This window comes from Tenrec ecaudatus, chromosome 3 (genome assembly GCF_050624435.1).
Source record: "Tenrec ecaudatus isolate mTenEca1 chromosome 3, mTenEca1.hap1, whole genome shotgun sequence".
In the NCBI taxonomy this organism is placed as follows: domain Eukaryota; kingdom Metazoa; phylum Chordata; class Mammalia; order Afrosoricida; family Tenrecidae; genus Tenrec; species Tenrec ecaudatus.
Window position 1 is genome coordinate 48,944,183 of NC_134532.1, and position 19,175 is coordinate 48,963,357.

General features: G+C 37.3%; 1 protein-coding gene across 1 annotated transcript in view; it reads left to right on the forward strand.

Moving 5' to 3' along the window:
* The window catches only part of LOC142442265 (uncharacterized), a 1,041,239-nt gene that overhangs the window by 850,045 nt on the left and 172,019 nt on the right, over positions 1 to 19,175 (forward strand).

Genomic DNA, 19,175 nt, shown 5'->3' on the forward strand with positions numbered 1-19,175 from the left:
TGTGGTCACGAACGGCCTGGGTATGTACTTGCCTAATGTGATAGACTTTAAAAATGCTGGTGCATACTTGTGCTTTCACATGTGTGGTGTTTCCATGGTGTGCAATCAGTTTTCAGGCAACTGATGGTTGCTTTCTTACCCAGATAGTATGCTTGTAAAATTACTATAGTGCACTCGGAAACATGTTCTCAAATTTTACTTCTACATTTCTTGTTTTGAGCACTTTTGTCATTTTGAAATTTACATTTGGTTTTTCACAACTGAGTAAAATGTTTTTTTTCTTTCAATATTTATTGCTTGTTTCTAGTATGTTCCTATTCTGTGGCCCTAGTGTCAACTTGTACTTCCCCTATATTTAAATGGAAATACATGAGACAAAAGGCTCTGGTATCTCTTGTATATTCATGAAGATAAGCCATGTTTTAAAAAAGAATGTTGATGATGGTGTATATAAGACGACTTCTCAAAGTAATGAAAATATCTGTTGGATTAAAAGCACATTGATTAATGGCCTAAGGAAAACCCAATTAAGTCATGTCTTGAAGAGAGTGTGGATCCCTGTAGAATTTATAGAGTGACTTTCATGGAAGGCTAAATCAATTGTGCGTGAACCCATGTAACAAAACTGAAAAGCACAAAATATATAGGCATAAAGAAGGACAACCACTAATAGGCTTAAGTAAATCAAGGGTGCCTATGCTGCTGGTTGCTGTGAATTCTACTCTGATTGAATGCAGGCAAGAGTCCTCACCAGGGCAAGCATAGCACATAGCATGTGCTGTGAGTGGGCCACAGTAGACGATGGTTTCTCACGGAATGGATGACTTGGGGGTGCTTCACGGAAAAAAAGAAGTTATGCATTTATCTACGGTGGTATTATTAGTGTTAGTATTTATCTTCCAATAAGTGAACATTTTATCTATAGATATTTCAGACTGGGATTCTTCCAGTGGGAGACAAACACTTCCCAAGAAGTCGAACGTTGATGATGGGCCTCCATGTAAACCACCAGAACCGACCACAAGCCACTCAACATCTGCAAAGTTTGGAAGGACGACCTTAACACAAAAAGAAAAGAACATAACAGGAGCCGAGTTTGTAATTTGCGATGATCCCGTGGATGGCCTGGCTAAAGCAGGGCCATCAGAATACAAAAGGAGCAGAAAAGGTAAACAACCACAGACAATCCAATCATACAGCCCCTCTCTTGGCTTCAGTGGACTTCTGACTTGCCCTAACCACTTGTGTACAACTTCCTTTGAGTTTCCCTCCTTTCTGCAAACTGCCATCCAACCACACTTTTACATGGTATTTGCTTTCTTCATGCAACCAAAGCAGCAATGACATAGCTAGGAGTCTTTGGAGGGGGCTTCTTTCCTTCCGGCTTATTGAAAGTGTACTCATACTTGAGCATAGATAGTAAACAGTAGGTTGATGGTTGAATTTTGTGACTAGAAGAGCTCATTAATTTGAAGGTTACAGATGGGCCACTTGAACCCAATGTGTCTGCATATTTCTGTATGTCTGAATTTACAACTGTAAACAGCACATTCCAATGTAACCAAACCAGCACCATCTGAAAAGAAATACCAAACGGTGTGTTCACATTTTGCATAGTTCAGAATGCTGATCTTAATTTAATGAATATCAACGAAGTTTTGCTATCTAGTACCCGTTCTTAGGGGTGACCACATACCTTATTACCTTATAATACTGATGCTATTGTATGCAATGATTAAGGAGATGTGGTTGCACCATGGTTGAAAGTGGTTGGCTGCCAATTGGCACGTCAGCCATTAGAACCCATCATTGTGTCCAGAGAAGAGAGATATGAATGTTTGTAACTACTGAAATTCCAGTCTTGGAAACCCACTGTTATCTACCAGTAGGATCGTTATAAGTTGCGATTGATTCAATAACACACCTAACACAAACAATAGTGAATAATAGTTCATTGTTACTTTAAAATAGTACTGTATAATTTAAAATAGTACCAATTTGAAAGAGTACAATGACATTCAAAAGTAGAAAAAAGGGTAATTAATTTTAATTTTACCAGTCTATGCAATTTGTTGATTAATTGCATCAAATACGGTTCCTGCATTGTTGAATCAAAGGTCTTAATTGAACCAATGCTATCAGTTGGCTTAAAGAGCCTTGGTGGTACTGTTGGGTAAGCTTGAGGCTGGCAACTGTATATTTGTCATTTCAATATCTAAGAACTGCACCAGGTAGAAAGTTCCGGCTAACTGTACCCTGAAAGATGTCCATCCCTGGATATTTCTTGCCACGAGTCAGGATGGATTGGACGGTAGTGAGTTTTGGGTGGGTGTGATTAAGCCTATGTTCATTAATGATTCACGGTCATTTAAAACCATATATTTGACATGCCTTTTTCCATGGTCATGATTTCCATCTCAGAATAAAGACCACCTTGGTCTACAGCAATCAGCATGCCAATCCAGACTTATGAACACTTACATTTTCAGGTGTAGTGATTGAAAATATAATCTCCGTTTAAAAACCTTCATGGTATATTTGGTAAACTTATATTCCTATTGTTTCTTCGGTTTTTAAAATATGGATTCAGATTTTGTTCGCGCTGCTTTTATAACAAACACAACCAACATCCAAATCTCAATTATGTCAGCCACATATTTCTAAAGCCTGACATCAGGATTCAGCTTGTTACTAATTCCGCATGAATGTGTGAGATTAGTTTTTGTAACATTGACATGCCACTGATTTTGTCCAGTTTTCTCTTTAGATTCTGCAATAAAACATCGACATTTAAAGGTAATAACTTTTATATAAAACTTCCATATTTTTACCTTTAGTTAGTGACTACATTTGTCTAAAATGTTGGTTACATATTAATCTTCTTGTTTTATTTTCCACTCAGGATACCAAAGATGCTTATTCTGATCAAGACATAGCACCCAAGGATCAGCACACATCTAAGTCGGGTACATGTCTCGATACATTATAATTAGGACATTAAACTACTTGGCAAGTTCCTGGGATCCTTGATGTTTTATCTTTCCATTTTTTGTTTGCAAATTTAGTTATGAGAATTGAAATTTGGCATGCATATGCCTTATCTGTTTTTCGTACTTGAATCATAATGGAATGCTTTCACCACAGTAAGTTTGAACTCACATTTTCCCATTGGTATATTTTCAACACCCCCCCCTCCAAATTCTCCATTTGGAAAGTCTATAGATTTGGAAATTCATAGATGTGAATTATGAAATGCTAAGGTTTTTTTTGAAATGCTTTAAAGTGGTCACTGGATATTTGATCCACGGCAGAGGAAAAGCCTTACCAGCTCCTGTGAGTTTTAACTTTATTTCATTCTACTGCTGTCCTAGTGATACTCTTAATCAACCACATTTTCTCCTTCGCAGACCCTGTGTGGTGTATGGTACATGTAGCAGCAATCATTCTTTAGTGGTTGTTTGGTAGACACAATCTTGGAAATAGTGGATTCTGAAAGTCTTCAGCTTCAGTGTCCCTTTGTGTTTTTTTAATATTATTTAAAGTGTCTAAGAGGTTTTGTTGAAGTGAATTTAAGTCCTTGCTATATCAGAAATGAAAGATGAAGCCAAATAAATACAACCATACTTACTCATGAATTTCATAATTTTTGAGTATGATGTTATCCCTCATCTTGCTGTGTCTGAACACCAGCATGGTGCACTTAGTAGAGAACAACACTGGAAATGACAAGTGACCTTTTCTATAGTTTTGATAATAGGATGTTCATCCTTGGACACCCTGATACTGATCTTGGGAATCCAGAGTTTCAAAGCTCATGCTTTAGAATCATCATTTTACACCTCATAATCCCCTAGTGGCACAACCATTTATGTTCATTAATCGAGAGATTGGTGGTTCACATGCACACTGTGGTCACGAACGGCCTGGGTATGTACTTGCCTAATGTGATAGACTTTAAAAATGCTGGTGCATACTTGTGCTTTCACATGTGTGGTGTTTCCATGGTGTGCAATCAGTTTTCAGGCAACTGATGGTTGCTTTCTTACCCAGATAGTATGCTTGTAAAATTACTATAGTGCACTCGGAAACATGTTCTCAAATTTTACTTCTACATTTCTTGTTTTGAGCACTTTTGTCATTTTGAAATTTACATTTGGTTTTTCACAACTGAGTAAAATGTTTTTTTTCTTTCAATATTTATTGCTTGTTTCTAGTATGTTCCTATTCTGTGGCCCTAGTGTCAACTTGTACTTCCCCTATATTTAAATGGAAATACATGAGACAAAAGGCTCTGGTATCTCTTGTATATTCATGAAGATAAGCCATGTTTTAAAAAAGAATGTTGATGATGGTGTATATAAGACGACTTCTCAAAGTAATGAAAATATCTGTTGGATTAAAAGCACATTGATTAATGGCCTAAGGAAAACCCAATTAAGTCATGTCTTGAAGAGAGTGTGGATCCCTGTAGAATTTATAGAGTGACTTTCATGGAAGGCTAAATCAATTGTGCGTGAACCCATGTAACAAAACTGAAAAGCACAAAATATATAGGCATAAAGAAGGACAACCACTAATAGGCTTAAGTAAATCAAGGGTGCCTATGCTGCTGGTTGCTGTGAATTCTACTCTGATTGAATGCAGGCAAGAGTCCTCACCAGGGCAAGCATAGCACATAGCACGTGCTGTGAGTGGGCCACAGTAGACGATGGTTTCTCACGGAATGGATGACTTGGGGGTGCTTCACGGAAAAAAAGAAGTTATGCATTTATCTACGGTGGTATTATTAGTGTTAGTATTTATCTTCCAATAAGTGAACATTTTATCTATAGATATTTCAGACTGGGATTCTTCCAGTGGGAGACAAACACTTCCCAAGAAGTCGAACGTTGATGATGGGCCTCCATGTAAACCACCAGAACCGACCACAAGCCACTCAACATCTGCAAAGTTTGGAAGGACGACCTTAACACAAAAAGAAAAGAACATAACAGGAGCCGAGTTTGTAATTTGCGATGATCCCGTGGATGGCCTGGCTAAAGCAGGGCCATCAGAATACAAAAGGAGCAGAAAAGGTAAACAACCACAGACAATCCAATCATACAGCCCCTCTCTTGGCTTCAGTGGACTTCTGACTTGCCCTAACCACTTGTGTACAACTTCCTTTGAGTTTCCCTCCTTTCTGCAAACTGCCATCCAACCACACTTTTACATGGTATTTGCTTTCTTCATGCAACCAAAGCAGCAATGACATAGCTAGGAGTCTTTGGAGGGGGCTTCTTTCCTTCCGGCTTATTGAAAGTGTACTCATACTTGAGCATAGATAGTAAACAGTAGGTTGATGGTTGAATTTTGTGACTAGAAGAGCTCATTAATTTGAAGGTTACAGATGGGCCACTTGAACCCAATGTGTCTGCATATTTCTGTATGTCTGAATTTACAACTGTAAACAGCACATTCCAATGTAACCAAACCAGCACCATCTGAAAAGAAATACCAAACGGTGTGTTCACATTTTGCATAGTTCAGAATGCTGATCTTAATTTAATGAATATCAACGAAGTTTTGCTATCTAGTACCCGTTCTTAGGGGTGACCACATACCTTATTACCTTATAATACTGATGCTATTGTATGCAATGATTAAGGAGATGTGGTTGCACCATGGTTGAAAGTGGTTGGCTGCCAATTGGCACGTCAGCCATTAGAACCCATCATTGTGTCCAGAGAAGAGAGATATGAATGTTTGTAACTACTGAAATTCCAGTCTTGGAAACCCACTGTTATCTACCAGTAGGATCGTTATAAGTTGCGATTGATTCAATAACACACCTAACACAAACAATAGTGAATAATAGTTCATTGTTACTTTAAAATAGTACTGTATAATTTAAAATAGTACCAATTTGAAAGAGTACAATGACATTCAAAAGTAGAAAAAAGGGTAATTAATTTTAATTTTACCAGTCTATGCAATTTGTTGATTAATTGCATCAAATACGGTTCCTGCATTGTTGAATCAAAGGTCTTAATTGAACCAATGCTATCAGTTGGCTTAAAGAGCCTTGGTGGTACTGTTGGGTAAGCTTGAGGCTGGCAACTGTATATTTGTCATTTCAATATCTAAGAACTGCACCAGGTAGAAAGTTCCGGCTAACTGTACCCTGAAAGATGTCCATCCCTGGATATTTCTTGCCACGAGTCAGGATGGATTGGACGGTAGTGAGTTTTGGGTGGGTGTGATTAAGCCTATGTTCATTAATGATTCACGGTCATTTAAAACCATATATTTGACATGCCTTTTTCCATGGTCATGATTTCCATCTCAGAATAAAGACCACCTTGGTCTACAGCAATCAGCATGCCAATCCAGACTTATGAACACTTACATTTTCAGGTGTAGTGATTGAAAATATAATCTCCGTTTAAAAACCTTCATGGTATATTTGGTAAACTTATATTCCTATTGTTTCTTCGGTTTTTAAAATATGGATTCAGATTTTGTTCGCGCTGCTTTTATAACAAACACAACCAACATCCAAATCTCAATTATGTCAGCCACATATTTCTAAAGCGTGACATCAGGATTCAGCTTGTTACTAATTCCGCATGAATGTGTGAGATTAGTTTTTGTAACATTGACATGCCACTGATTTTGTCCAGTTTTCTCTTTAGATTCTGCAATAAAACATCGACATTTAAAGGTAATAACTTTTATATAAAACTTCCATATTTTTACCTTTAGTTAGTGACTACATTTGTCTAAAATGTTGGTTACATATTAATCTTCTTGTTTTATTTTCCACTCAGGATACCAAAGATGCTTATTCTGATCAAGACATAGCACCCAAGGATCAGCACACATCTAAGTCGGGTACATGTCTCGATACATTATAATTAGGACATTAAACTACTTGGCAAGTTCCTGGGATCCTTGATGTTTTATCTTTCCATTTTTTGTTTGCAAATTTAGTTATGAGAATTGAAATTTGGCATGCATATGCCTTATCTGTTTTTCGTACTTGAATCATAATGGAATGCTTTCACCACAGTAAGTTTGAACTCACATTTTCCCATTGGTATATTTTCAACACCCCCCCCTCCAAATTCTCCATTTGGAAAGTCTATAGATTTGGAAATTCATAGATGTGAATTATGAAATGCTAAGGTTTTTTTTGAAATGCTTTAAAGTGGTCACTGGATATTTGATCCACGGCAGAGGAAAAGCCTTACCAGCTCCTGTGAGTTTTAACTTTATTTCATTCTACTGCTGTCCTAGTGATACTCTTAATCAACCACATTTTCTCCTTCGCAGACCCTGTGTGGTGTATGGTACATGTAGCAGCAATCATTCTTTAGTGGTTGTTTGGTAGACACAATCTTGGAAATAGTGGATTCTGAAAGTCTTCAGCTTCAGTGTCCCTTTGTGTTTTTTTAATATTATTTAAAGTGTCTAAGAGGTTTTGTTGAAGTGAATTTAAGTCCTTGCTATATCAGAAATGAAAGATGAAGCCAAATAAATACAACCATACTTACTCATGAATTTCATAATTTTTGAGTATGATGTTATCCCTCATCTTGCTGTGTCTGAACACCAGCATGGTGCACTTAGTAGAGAACAACACTGGAAATGACAAGTGACCTTTTCTATAGTTTTGATAATAGGATGTTCATCCTTGGACACCCTGATACTGATCTTGGGAATCCAGAGTTTCAAAGCTCATGCTTTAGAATCATCATTTTACACCTCATAATCCCCTAGTGGCACAACCATTTATGTTCATTAATCGAGAGATTGGTGGTTCACATGCACACTGTGGTCACGAACGGCCTGGGTATGTACTTGCCTAATGTGATAGACTTTAAAAATGCTGGTGCATACTTGTGCTTTCACATGTGTGGTGTTTCCATGGTGTGCAATCAGTTTTCAGGCAACTGATGGTTGCTTTCTTACCCAGATAGTATGCTTGTAAAATTACTATAGTGCACTCGGAAACATGTTCTCAAATTTTACTTCTACATTTCTTGTTTTGAGCACTTTTGTCATTTTGAAATTTACATTTGGTTTTTCACAACTGAGTAAAATGTTTTTTTTCTTTCAATATTTATTGCTTGTTTCTAGTATGTTCCTATTCTGTGGCCCTAGTGTCAACTTGTACTTCCCCTATATTTAAATGGAAATACATGAGACAAAAGGCTCTGGTATCTCTTGTATATTCATGAAGATAAGCCATGTTTTAAAAAAGAATGTTGATGATGGTGTATATAAGACGACTTCTCAAAGTAATGAAAATATCTGTTGGATTAAAAGCACATTGATTAATGGCCTAAGGAAAACCCAATTAAGTCATGTCTTGAAGAGAGTGTGGATCCCTGTAGAATTTATAGAGTGACTTTCATGGAAGGCTAAATCAATTGTGCGTGAACCCATGTAACAAAACTGAAAAGCACAAAATATATAGGCATAAAGAAGGACAACCACTAATAGGCTTAAGTAAATCAAGGGTGCCTATGCTGCTGGTTGCTGTGAATTCTACTCTGATTGAATGCAGGCAAGAGTCCTCACCAGGGCAAGCATAGCACATAGCACGTGCTGTGAGTGGGCCACAGTAGACGATGGTTTCTCACGGAATGGATGACTTGGGGGTGCTTCACGGAAAAAAAGAAGTTATGCATTTATCTACGGTGGTATTATTAGTGTTAGTATTTATCTTCCAATAAGTGAACATTTTATCTATAGATATTTCAGACTGGGATTCTTCCAGTGGGAGACAAACACTTCCCAAGAAGTCGAACGTTGATGATGGGCCTCCATGTAAACCACCAGAACCGACCACAAGCCACTCAACATCTGCAAAGTTTGGAAGGACGACCTTAACACAAAAAGAAAAGAACATAACAGGAGCCGAGTTTGTAATTTGCGATGATCCCGTGGATGGCCTGGCTAAAGCAGGGCCATCAGAATACAAAAGGAGCAGAAAAGGTAAACAACCACAGACAATCCAATCATACAGCCCCTCTCTTGGCTTCAGTGGACTTCTGACTTGCCCTAACCACTTGTGTACAACTTCCTTTGAGTTTCCCTCCTTTCTGCAAACTGCCATCCAACCACACTTTTACATGGTATTTGCTTTCTTCATGCAACCAAAGCAGCAATGACATAGCTAGGAGTCTTTGGAGGGGGCTTCTTTCCTTCCGGCTTATTGAAAGTGTACTCATACTTGAGCATAGATAGTAAACAGTAGGTTGATGGTTGAATTTTGTGACTAGAAGAGCTCATTAATTTGAAGGTTACAGATGGGCCACTTGAACCCAATGTGTCTGCATATTTCTGTATGTCTGAATTTACAACTGTAAACAGCACATTCCAATGTAACCAAACCAGCACCATCTGAAAAGAAATACCAAACGGTGTGTTCACATTTTGCATAGTTCAGAATGCTGATCTTAATTTAATGAATATCAACGAAGTTTTGCTATCTAGTACCCGTTCTTAGGGGTGACCACATACCTTATTACCTTATAATACTGATGCTATTGTATGCAATGATTAAGGAGATGTGGTTGCACCATGGTTGAAAGTGGTTGGCTGCCAATTGGCACGTCAGCCATTAGAACCCATCATTGTGTCCAGAGAAGAGAGATATGAATGTTTGTAACTACTGAAATTCCAGTCTTGGAAACCCACTGTTATCTACCAGTAGGATCGTTATAAGTTGCGATTGATTCAATAACACACCTAACACAAACAATAGTGAATAATAGTTCATTGTTACTTTAAAATAGTACTGTATAATTTAAAATAGTACCAATTTGAAAGAGTACAATGACATTCAAAAGTAGAAAAAAGGGTAATTAATTTTAATTTTACCAGTCTATGCAATTTGTTGATTAATTGCATCAAATACGGTTCCTGCATTGTTGAATCAAAGGTCTTAATTGAACCAATGCTATCAGTTGGCTTAAAGAGCCTTGGTGGTACTGTTGGGTAAGCTTGAGGCTGGCAACTGTATATTTGTCATTTCAATATCTAAGAACTGCACCAGGTAGAAAGTTCCGGCTAACTGTACCCTGAAAGATGTCCATCCCTGGATATTTCTTGCCACGAGTCAGGATGGATTGGACGGTAGTGAGTTTTGGGTGGGTGTGATTAAGCCTATGTTCATTAATGATTCACGGTCATTTAAAACCATATATTTGACATGCCTTTTTCCATGGTCATGATTTCCATCTCAGAATAAAGACCACCTTGGTCTACAGCAATCAGCATGCCAATCCAGACTTATGAACACTTACATTTTCAGGTGTAGTGATTGAAAATATAATCTCCGTTTAAAAACCTTCATGGTATATTTGGTAAACTTATATTCCTATTGTTTCTTCGGTTTTTAAAATATGGATTCAGATTTTGTTCGCGCTGCTTTTATAACAAACACAACCAACATCCAAATCTCAATTATGTCAGCCACATATTTCTAAAGCCTGACATCAGGATTCAGCTTGTTACTAATTCCGCATGAATGTGTGAGATTAGTTTTTGTAACATTGACATGCCACTGATTTTGTCCAGTTTTCTCTTTAGATTCTGCAATAAAACATCGACATTTAAAGGTAATAACTTTTATATAAAACTTCCATATTTTTACCTTTAGTTAGTGACTACATTTGTCTAAAATGTTGGTTACATATTAATCTTCTTGTTTTATTTTCCACTCAGGATACCAAAGATGCTTATTCTGATCAAGACATAGCACCCAAGGATCAGCACACATCTAAGTCGGGTACATGTCTCGATACATTATAATTAGGACATTAAACTACTTGGCAAGTTCCTGGGATCCTTGATGTTTTATCTTTCCATTTTTTGTTTGCAAATTTAGTTATGAGAATTGAAATTTGGCATGCATATGCCTTATCTGTTTTTCGTACTTGAATCATAATGGAATGCTTTCACCACAGTAAGTTTGAACTCACATTTTCCCATTGGTATATTTTCAACACCCCCCCCTCCAAATTCTCCATTTGGAAAGTCTATAGATTTGGAAATTCATAGATGTGAATTATGAAATGCTAAGGTTTTTTTTGAAATGCTTTAAAGTGGTCACTGGATATTTGATCCACGGCAGAGGAAAAGCCTTACCAGCTCCTGTGAGTTTTAACTTTATTTCATTCTACTGCTGTCCTAGTGATACTCTTAATCAACCACATTTTCTCCTTCGCAGACCCTGTGTGGTGTATGGTACATGTAGCAGCAATCATTCTTTAGTGGTTGTTTGGTAGACACAATCTTGGAAATAGTGGATTCTGAAAGTCTTCAGCTTCAGTGTCCCTTTGTGTTTTTTTAATATTATTTAAAGTGTCTAAGAGGTTTTGTTGAAGTGAATTTAAGTCCTTGCTATATCAGAAATGAAAGATGAAGCCAAATAAATACAACCATACTTACTCATGAATTTCATAATTTTTGAGTATGATGTTATCCCTCATCTTGCTGTGTCTGAACACCAGCATGGTGCACTTAGTAGAGAACAACACTGGAAATGACAAGTGACCTTTTCTATAGTTTTGATAATAGGATGTTCATCCTTGGACACCCTGATACTGATCTTGGGAATCCAGAGTTTCAAAGCTCATGCTTTAGAATCATCATTTTACACCTCATAATCCCCTAGTGGCACAACCATTTATGTTCATTAATCGAGAGATTGGTGGTTCACATGCACACTGTGGTCACGAACGGCCTGGGTATGTACTTGCCTAATGTGATAGACTTTAAAAATGCTGGTGCATACTTGTGCTTTCACATGTGTGGTGTTTCCATGGTGTGCAATCAGTTTTCAGGCAACTGATGGTTGCTTTCTTACCCAGATAGTATGCTTGTAAAATTACTATAGTGCACTCGGAAACATGTTCTCAAATTTTACTTCTACATTTCTTGTTTTGAGCACTTTTGTCATTTTGAAATTTACATTTGGTTTTTCACAACTGAGTAAAATGTTTTTTTTCTTTCAATATTTATTGCTTGTTTCTAGTATGTTCCTATTCTGTGGCCCTAGTGTCAACTTGTACTTCCCCTATATTTAAATGGAAATACATGAGACAAAAGGCTCTGGTATCTCTTGTATATTCATGAAGATAAGCCATGTTTTAAAAAAGAATGTTGATGATGGTGTATATAAGACGACTTCTCAAAGTAATGAAAATATCTGTTGGATTAAAAGCACATTGATTAATGGCCTAAGGAAAACCCAATTAAGTCATGTCTTGAAGAGAGTGTGGATCCCTGTAGAATTTATAGAGTGACTTTCATGGAAGGCTAAATCAATTGTGCGTGAACCCATGTAACAAAACTGAAAAGCACAAAATATATAGGCATAAAGAAGGACAACCACTAATAGGCTTAAGTAAATCAAGGGTGCCTATGCTGCTGGTTGCTGTGAATTCTACTCTGATTGAATGCAGGCAAGAGTCCTCACCAGGGCAAGCATAGCACATAGCACGTGCTGTGAGTGGGCCACAGTAGACGATGGTTTCTCACGGAATGGATGACTTGGGGGTGCTTCACGGAAAAAAAGAAGTTATGCATTTATCTACGGTGGTATTATTAGTGTTAGTATTTATCTTCCAATAAGTGAACATTTTATCTATAGATATTTCAGACTGGGATTCTTCCAGTGGGAGACAAACACTTCCCAAGAAGTCGAACGTTGATGATGGGCCTCCATGTAAACCACCAGAACCGACCACAAGCCACTCAACATCTGCAAAGTTTGGAAGGACGACCTTAACACAAAAAGAAAAGAACATAACAGGAGCCGAGTTTGTAATTTGCGATGATCCCGTGGATGGCCTGGCTAAAGCAGGGCCATCAGAATACAAAAGGAGCAGAAAAGGTAAACAACCACAGACAATCCAATCATACAGCCCCTCTCTTGGCTTCAGTGGACTTCTGACTTGCCCTAACCACTTGTGTACAACTTCCTTTGTGTTTCCCTCCTTTCTGCAAACTGCCATCCAACCACACTTTTACATGGTATTTGCTTTCTTCATGCAACCAAAGCAGCAATGACATAGCTAGGAGTCTTTGGAGGGGGCTTCTTTCCTTCCGGCTTATTGAAAGTGTACTCATACTTGAGCATAGATAGTAAACAGTAGGTTGATGGTTGAATTTTGTGACTAGAAGAGCTCATTAATTTGAAGGTTACAGATGGGCCACTTGAACCCAATGTGTCTGCATATTTCTGTATGTCTGAATTTACAACTGTAAACAGCACATTCCAATGTAACCAAACCAGCACCATCTGAAAAGAAATACCAAACGGTGTGTTCACATTTTGCATAGTTCAGAATGCTGATCTTAATTTAATGAATATCAACGAAGTTTTGCTATCTAGTACCCGTTCTTAGGGGTGACCACATACCTTATTACCTTATAATACTGATGCTATTGTATGCAATGATTAAGGAGATGTGGTTGCACCATGGTTGAAAGTGGTTGGCTGCCAATTGGCACGTCAGCCATTAGAACCCATCATTGTGTCCAGAGAAGAGAGATATGAATGTTTGTAACTACTGAAATTCCAGTCTTGGAAACCCACTGTTATCTACCAGTAGGATCGTTATAAGTTGCGATTGATTCAATAACACACCTAACACAAACAATAGTGAATAATAGTTCATTGTTACTTTAAAATAGTACTGTATAATTTAAAATAGTACCAATTTGAAAGAGTACAATGACATTCAAAAGTAGAAAAAAGGGTAATTAATTTTAATTTTACCAGTCTATGCAATTTGTTGATTAATTGCATCAAATACGGTTCCTGCATTGTTGAATCAAAGGTCTTAATTGAACCAATGCTATCAGTTGGCTTAAAGAGCCTTGGTGGTACTGTTGGGTAAGCTTGAGGCTGGCAACTGTATATTTGTCATTTCAATATCTAAGAACTGCACCAGGTAGAAAGTTCCGGCTAACTGTACCCTGAAAGATGTCCATCCCTGGATATTTCTTGCCACGAGTCAGGATGGATTGGACGGTAGTGAGTTTTGGGTGGGTGTGATTAAGCCTATGTTCATTAATGATTCACGGTCATTTAAAACCATATATTTGACATGCCTTTTTCCATGGTCATGATTTCCATCTCAGAATAAAGACCACCTTGGTCTACAGCAATCAGCATGCCAATCCAGACTTATGAACACTTACATTTTCAGGTGTAGTGATTGAAAATATAATCTCCGTTTAAAAACCTTCATGGTATATTTGGTAAACTTATATTCCTATTGTTTCTTCGGTTTTTAAAATATGGATTCAGATTTTGTTCGCGCTGCTTTTATAACAAACACAACCAACATCCAAATCTCAATTATGTCAGCCACATATTTCTAAAGCCTGACATCAGGATTCAGCTTGTTACTAATTCCGCATGAATGTGTGAGATTAGTTTTTGTAACATTGACATGCCACTGATTTTGTCCAGTTTTCTCTTTAGATTCTGCAATAAAACATCGACATTTAAAGGTAATAACTTTTATATAAAACTTCCATATTTTTACCTTTAGTTAGTGACTACATTTGTCTAAAATGTTGGTTACATATTAATCTTCTTGTTTTATTTTCCACTCAGGATACCAAAGATGCTTATTCTGATCAAGACATAGCACCCAAGGATCAGCACACATCTAAGTCGGGTACATGTCTCGATACATTATAATTAGGACATTAAACTACTTGGCAAGTTCCTGGGATCCTTGATGTTTTATCTTTCCATTTTTTGTTTGCAAATTTAGTTATGAGAATTGAAATTTGGCATGCATATGCCTTATCTGTTTTTCGTACTTGAATCATAATGGAATGCTTTCACCACAGTAAGTTTGAACTCACATTTTCCCATTGGTATATTTTCAACACCCCCCCCTCCAAATTCTCCATTTGGAAAGTCTATAGATTTGGAAATTCATAGATGTGAATTATGAAATGCTAAGGTTTTTTTTGAAATGCTTTAAAGTGGTCACTGGATATTTGATCCACGGCAGAGGAAAAGCCTTACCAGCTCCTGTGAGTTTTAACTTTATTTCATTCTACTGCTGTCCTAGTGATACTCTTAATCAACCACATTTTCTCCTTCGCAGACCCTGTGTGGTGTATGGTACATGTAGCAGCAATCATTCTTTAGTGGTTGTTTGTTAGACACAATCTTGGAAATAGTGGATTCTGAAAGTCTTCAGCTTCAGTGTCCCTTTGTGTTTTTTTAATATTATTTAAAGTGTCTAAGAGGTTTTGTTGAAGTGAATTTAAGTCCTTGCTATATCAGAAATGAAAGATGAAGCCAAATAAATACAACCATACTTACTCATGAATTTCATAATTTTTGAGTATGATGTTATCCCTCATCTTGCTGTGTCTGAACACCAGCATGGTGCACTTAGTAGAGAACAACACTGGAAATGACAAGTGACCTTTTCTATAGTTTTGATAATAGGATGTTCATCCTTGGACACCCTGATACTGATCTTGGGAATCCAGAGTTTCAAAGCTCATGCTTTAGAATCATCATTTTACACCTCATAATCCCCTAGTGGCACAACCATTTATGTTCATTAATCGAGAGATTGGTGGTTCACATGCACACTGTGGTCACGAACGGCCTGGGTATGTACTTGCCTAATGTGATAGACTTTAAAAATGCTGGTGCATACTTGTGCTTTCACATGTGTGGTGTTTCCATGGTGTGCAATCAGTTTTCAGGCAACTGATGGTTGCTTTCTTACCCAGATAGTATGCTTGTAAAATTACTATAGTGCACTCGGAAACATGTTCTCAAATTTTACTTCTACATTTCTTGTTTTGAGCACTTTTGTCATTTTGAAATTTACATTTGGTTTTTCACAACTGAGTAAAATGTTTTTTTTCTTTCAATATTTATTGCTTGTTTCTAGTATGTTCCTATTCTGTGGCCCTAGTGTCAACTTGTACTTCCCCTATATTTAAATGGAAATACATGAGACAAAAGGCTCTGGTATCTCTTGTATATTCATGAAGATAAGCCATGTTTTAAAAAAGAATGTTGATGATGGTGTATATAAGACGACTTCTCAAAGTAATGAAAATATCTGTTGGATTAAAAGCACATTGATTAATGGCCTAAGGAAAACCCAATTAAGTCATGTCTTGAAGAGAGTGTGGATCCCTGTAGAATTTATAGAGTGACTTTCATGGAAGGCTAAATCAATTGTGCGTGAACCCATGTAACAAAACTGAAAAGCACAAAATATATAGGCATAAAGAAGGACAACCACTAATAGGCTTAAGTAAATCAAGGGTGCCTATGCTGCTGGTTGCTGTGAATTCTACTCTGATTGAATGCAGGCAAGAGTCCTCACCAGGGCAAGCATAGCACATAGCACGTGCTGTGAGTGGGCCACAGTAGACGATGGTTTCTCACGGAATGGATGACTTGGGGGTGCTTCACGGAAAAAAAGAAGTTATGCATTTATCTACGGTGGTATTATTAGTGTTAGTATTTATCTTCCAATAAGTGAACATTTTATCTATAGATATTTCAGACTGGGATTCTTCCAGTGGGAGACAAACACTTCCCAAGAAGTCGAACGTTGATGATGGGCCTCCATGTAAACCACCAGAACCGACCACAAGCCACTCAACATCTGCAAAGTTTGGAAGGACGACCTTAACACAAAAAGAAAAGAACATAACAGGAGCCGAGTTTGTAATTTGCGATGATCCCGTGGATGGCCTGGCTAAAGCAGGGCCATCAGAATACAAAAGGAGCAGAAAAGGTAAACAACCACAGACAATCCAATCATACAGCCCCTCTCTTGGCTTCAGTGGACTTCTGACTTGCCCTAACCACTTGTGTACAACTTCCTTTGAGTTTCCCTCCTTTCTGCAAACTGCCATCCAACCACACTTTTACATGGTATTTGCTTTCTTCATGCAACCAAAGCAGCAATGACATAGCTAGGAGTCTTTGGAGGGGGCTTCTTTCCTTCCGGCTTATTGAAAGTGTACTCATACTTGAGCATAGATAGTAAACAGTAGGTTGATGGTTGAATTTTGTGACTAGAAGAGCTCATTAATTTGAAGGTTACAGATGGGCCACTTGAACCCAATGTGTCTGCATATTTCTGTATGTCTGAATTTACAACTGTAAACAGCACATTCCAATGTAACCAAACCAGCACCATCTGAAAAGAAATACCAAACGGTGTGTTCACATTTTGCATAGTTCAGAATGCTGATCTTAATTTAATGAATATCAACGAAGTTTTGCTATCTAGTACCCGTTCTTAGGGGTGACCACATACCTTATTACCTTATAATACTGATGCTATTGTATGCAATGATTAAGGAGATGTGGTTGCACCATGGTTGAAAGTGGTTGGCTGCCAATTGGCACGTCAGCCATTAGAACCCATCATTGTGTCCAGAGAAGAGAGATATGAATGTTTGTAACTACTGAAATTCCAGTCTTGGAAACCCACTGTTATCTACCAGTAGGATCGTTATAAGTTGCGATTGATTCAATAACACACCTAACACAAACAATAGTGAATAATAGTTCATTGTTACTTTAAAATAGTACTGTATAATTTAAAATAGTACCAATTTGAAAGAGTACAATGACATTCAAAAGTAGAAAAAAGGGTAATTAATTTTAATTTTACCAGTCTATGCAATTTGTTGATTAATTGCATCAAATACGGTTCCTGCATTGTTGAATCAAAGGTCTTAATTGAACCAATGCTATCAGTTGGCTTAAAGAGCCTTGGTGGTACTGTTGGGTAAGCTTGAGGCTGGCAACTGTATATTTGTCATTTCAATATCTAAGAACTGCACCAGGTAGAAAGTTCCGGCTAACTGTACCCTGAAAGATGTCCATCCCTGGATATTTCTTGCCACGAGTCAGGATGGATTGGACGGTAGTGAGTTTTGGGTGGGTGTGATTAAGCCTATGTTCATTAATGATTCACGGTCATTTAAAACCATATATTTGACATGCCTTTTTCCATGGTCATGATTTCCATCTCAGAATAAAGACCACCTTGGTCTACAGCAATCAGCATGCCAATCCAGACTTATGAACACTTACATTTTCAGGTGTAGTGATTGAAAATATAATCTCCGTTTAAAAACCTTCATGGTATATTTGGTAAACTTATATTCCTATTGTTTCTTCGGTTTTTAAAATATGGATTCAGATTTTGTTCGCGCTGCTTTTATAACAAACACAACCAACATCCAAATCTCAATTATGTCAGCCACATATTTCTAAAGCCTGACATCAGGATTCAGCTTGTTACTAATTCCGCATGAATGTGTGAGATTAGTTTTTGTAACATTGACATGCCACTGATTTTGTCCAGTTTTCTCTTTAGATTCTGCAATAAAACATCGACATTTAAAGGTAATAACTTTTATATAAAACTTCCATATTTTTACCTTTAGTTAGTGACTACATTTGTCTAAAATGTTGGTTACATATTAATCTTCTTGTTTTATTTTCCACTCAGGATACCAAAGATGCTTATTCTGATCAAGACATAGCACCCAAGGATCAGCACACATCTAAGTCGGGTACATGTCTCGATACATTATAATTAGGACATTAAACTACTTGGCAAGTTCCTGGGATCCTTGATGTTTTATCTTTCCATTTTTTGTTTGCAAATTTAGTTATGAGAATTGAAATTTGGCATGCATATGCCTTATCTGTTTTTCGTACTTGAATCATAATGGAATGCTTTCACCACAGTAAGTTTGAACTCACATTTTCCCATTGGTATATTTTCAACACCCCCCCCTCCAAATTCTCCATTTGGAAAGTCTATAGATTTGGAAATTCATAGATGTGAATTATGAAATGCTAAGGTTTTTTTTGAAATGCTTTAAAGTGGTCACTGGATATTTGATCCACGGCAGAGGAAAAGCCTTACCAGCTCCTGTGAGTTTTAACTTTATTTCATTCTACTGCTGTCCTAGTGATACTCTTAATCAACCACATTTTCTCCTTCGCAGACCCTGTGTGGTGTATGGTACATGTAGCAGCAATCATTCTTTAGTGGTTGTTTGTTAGACACAATCTTGGAAATAGTGGATTCTGAAAGTCTTCAGCTTCAGTGTCCCTTTGTGTTTTTTTAATATTATTTAAAGTGTCT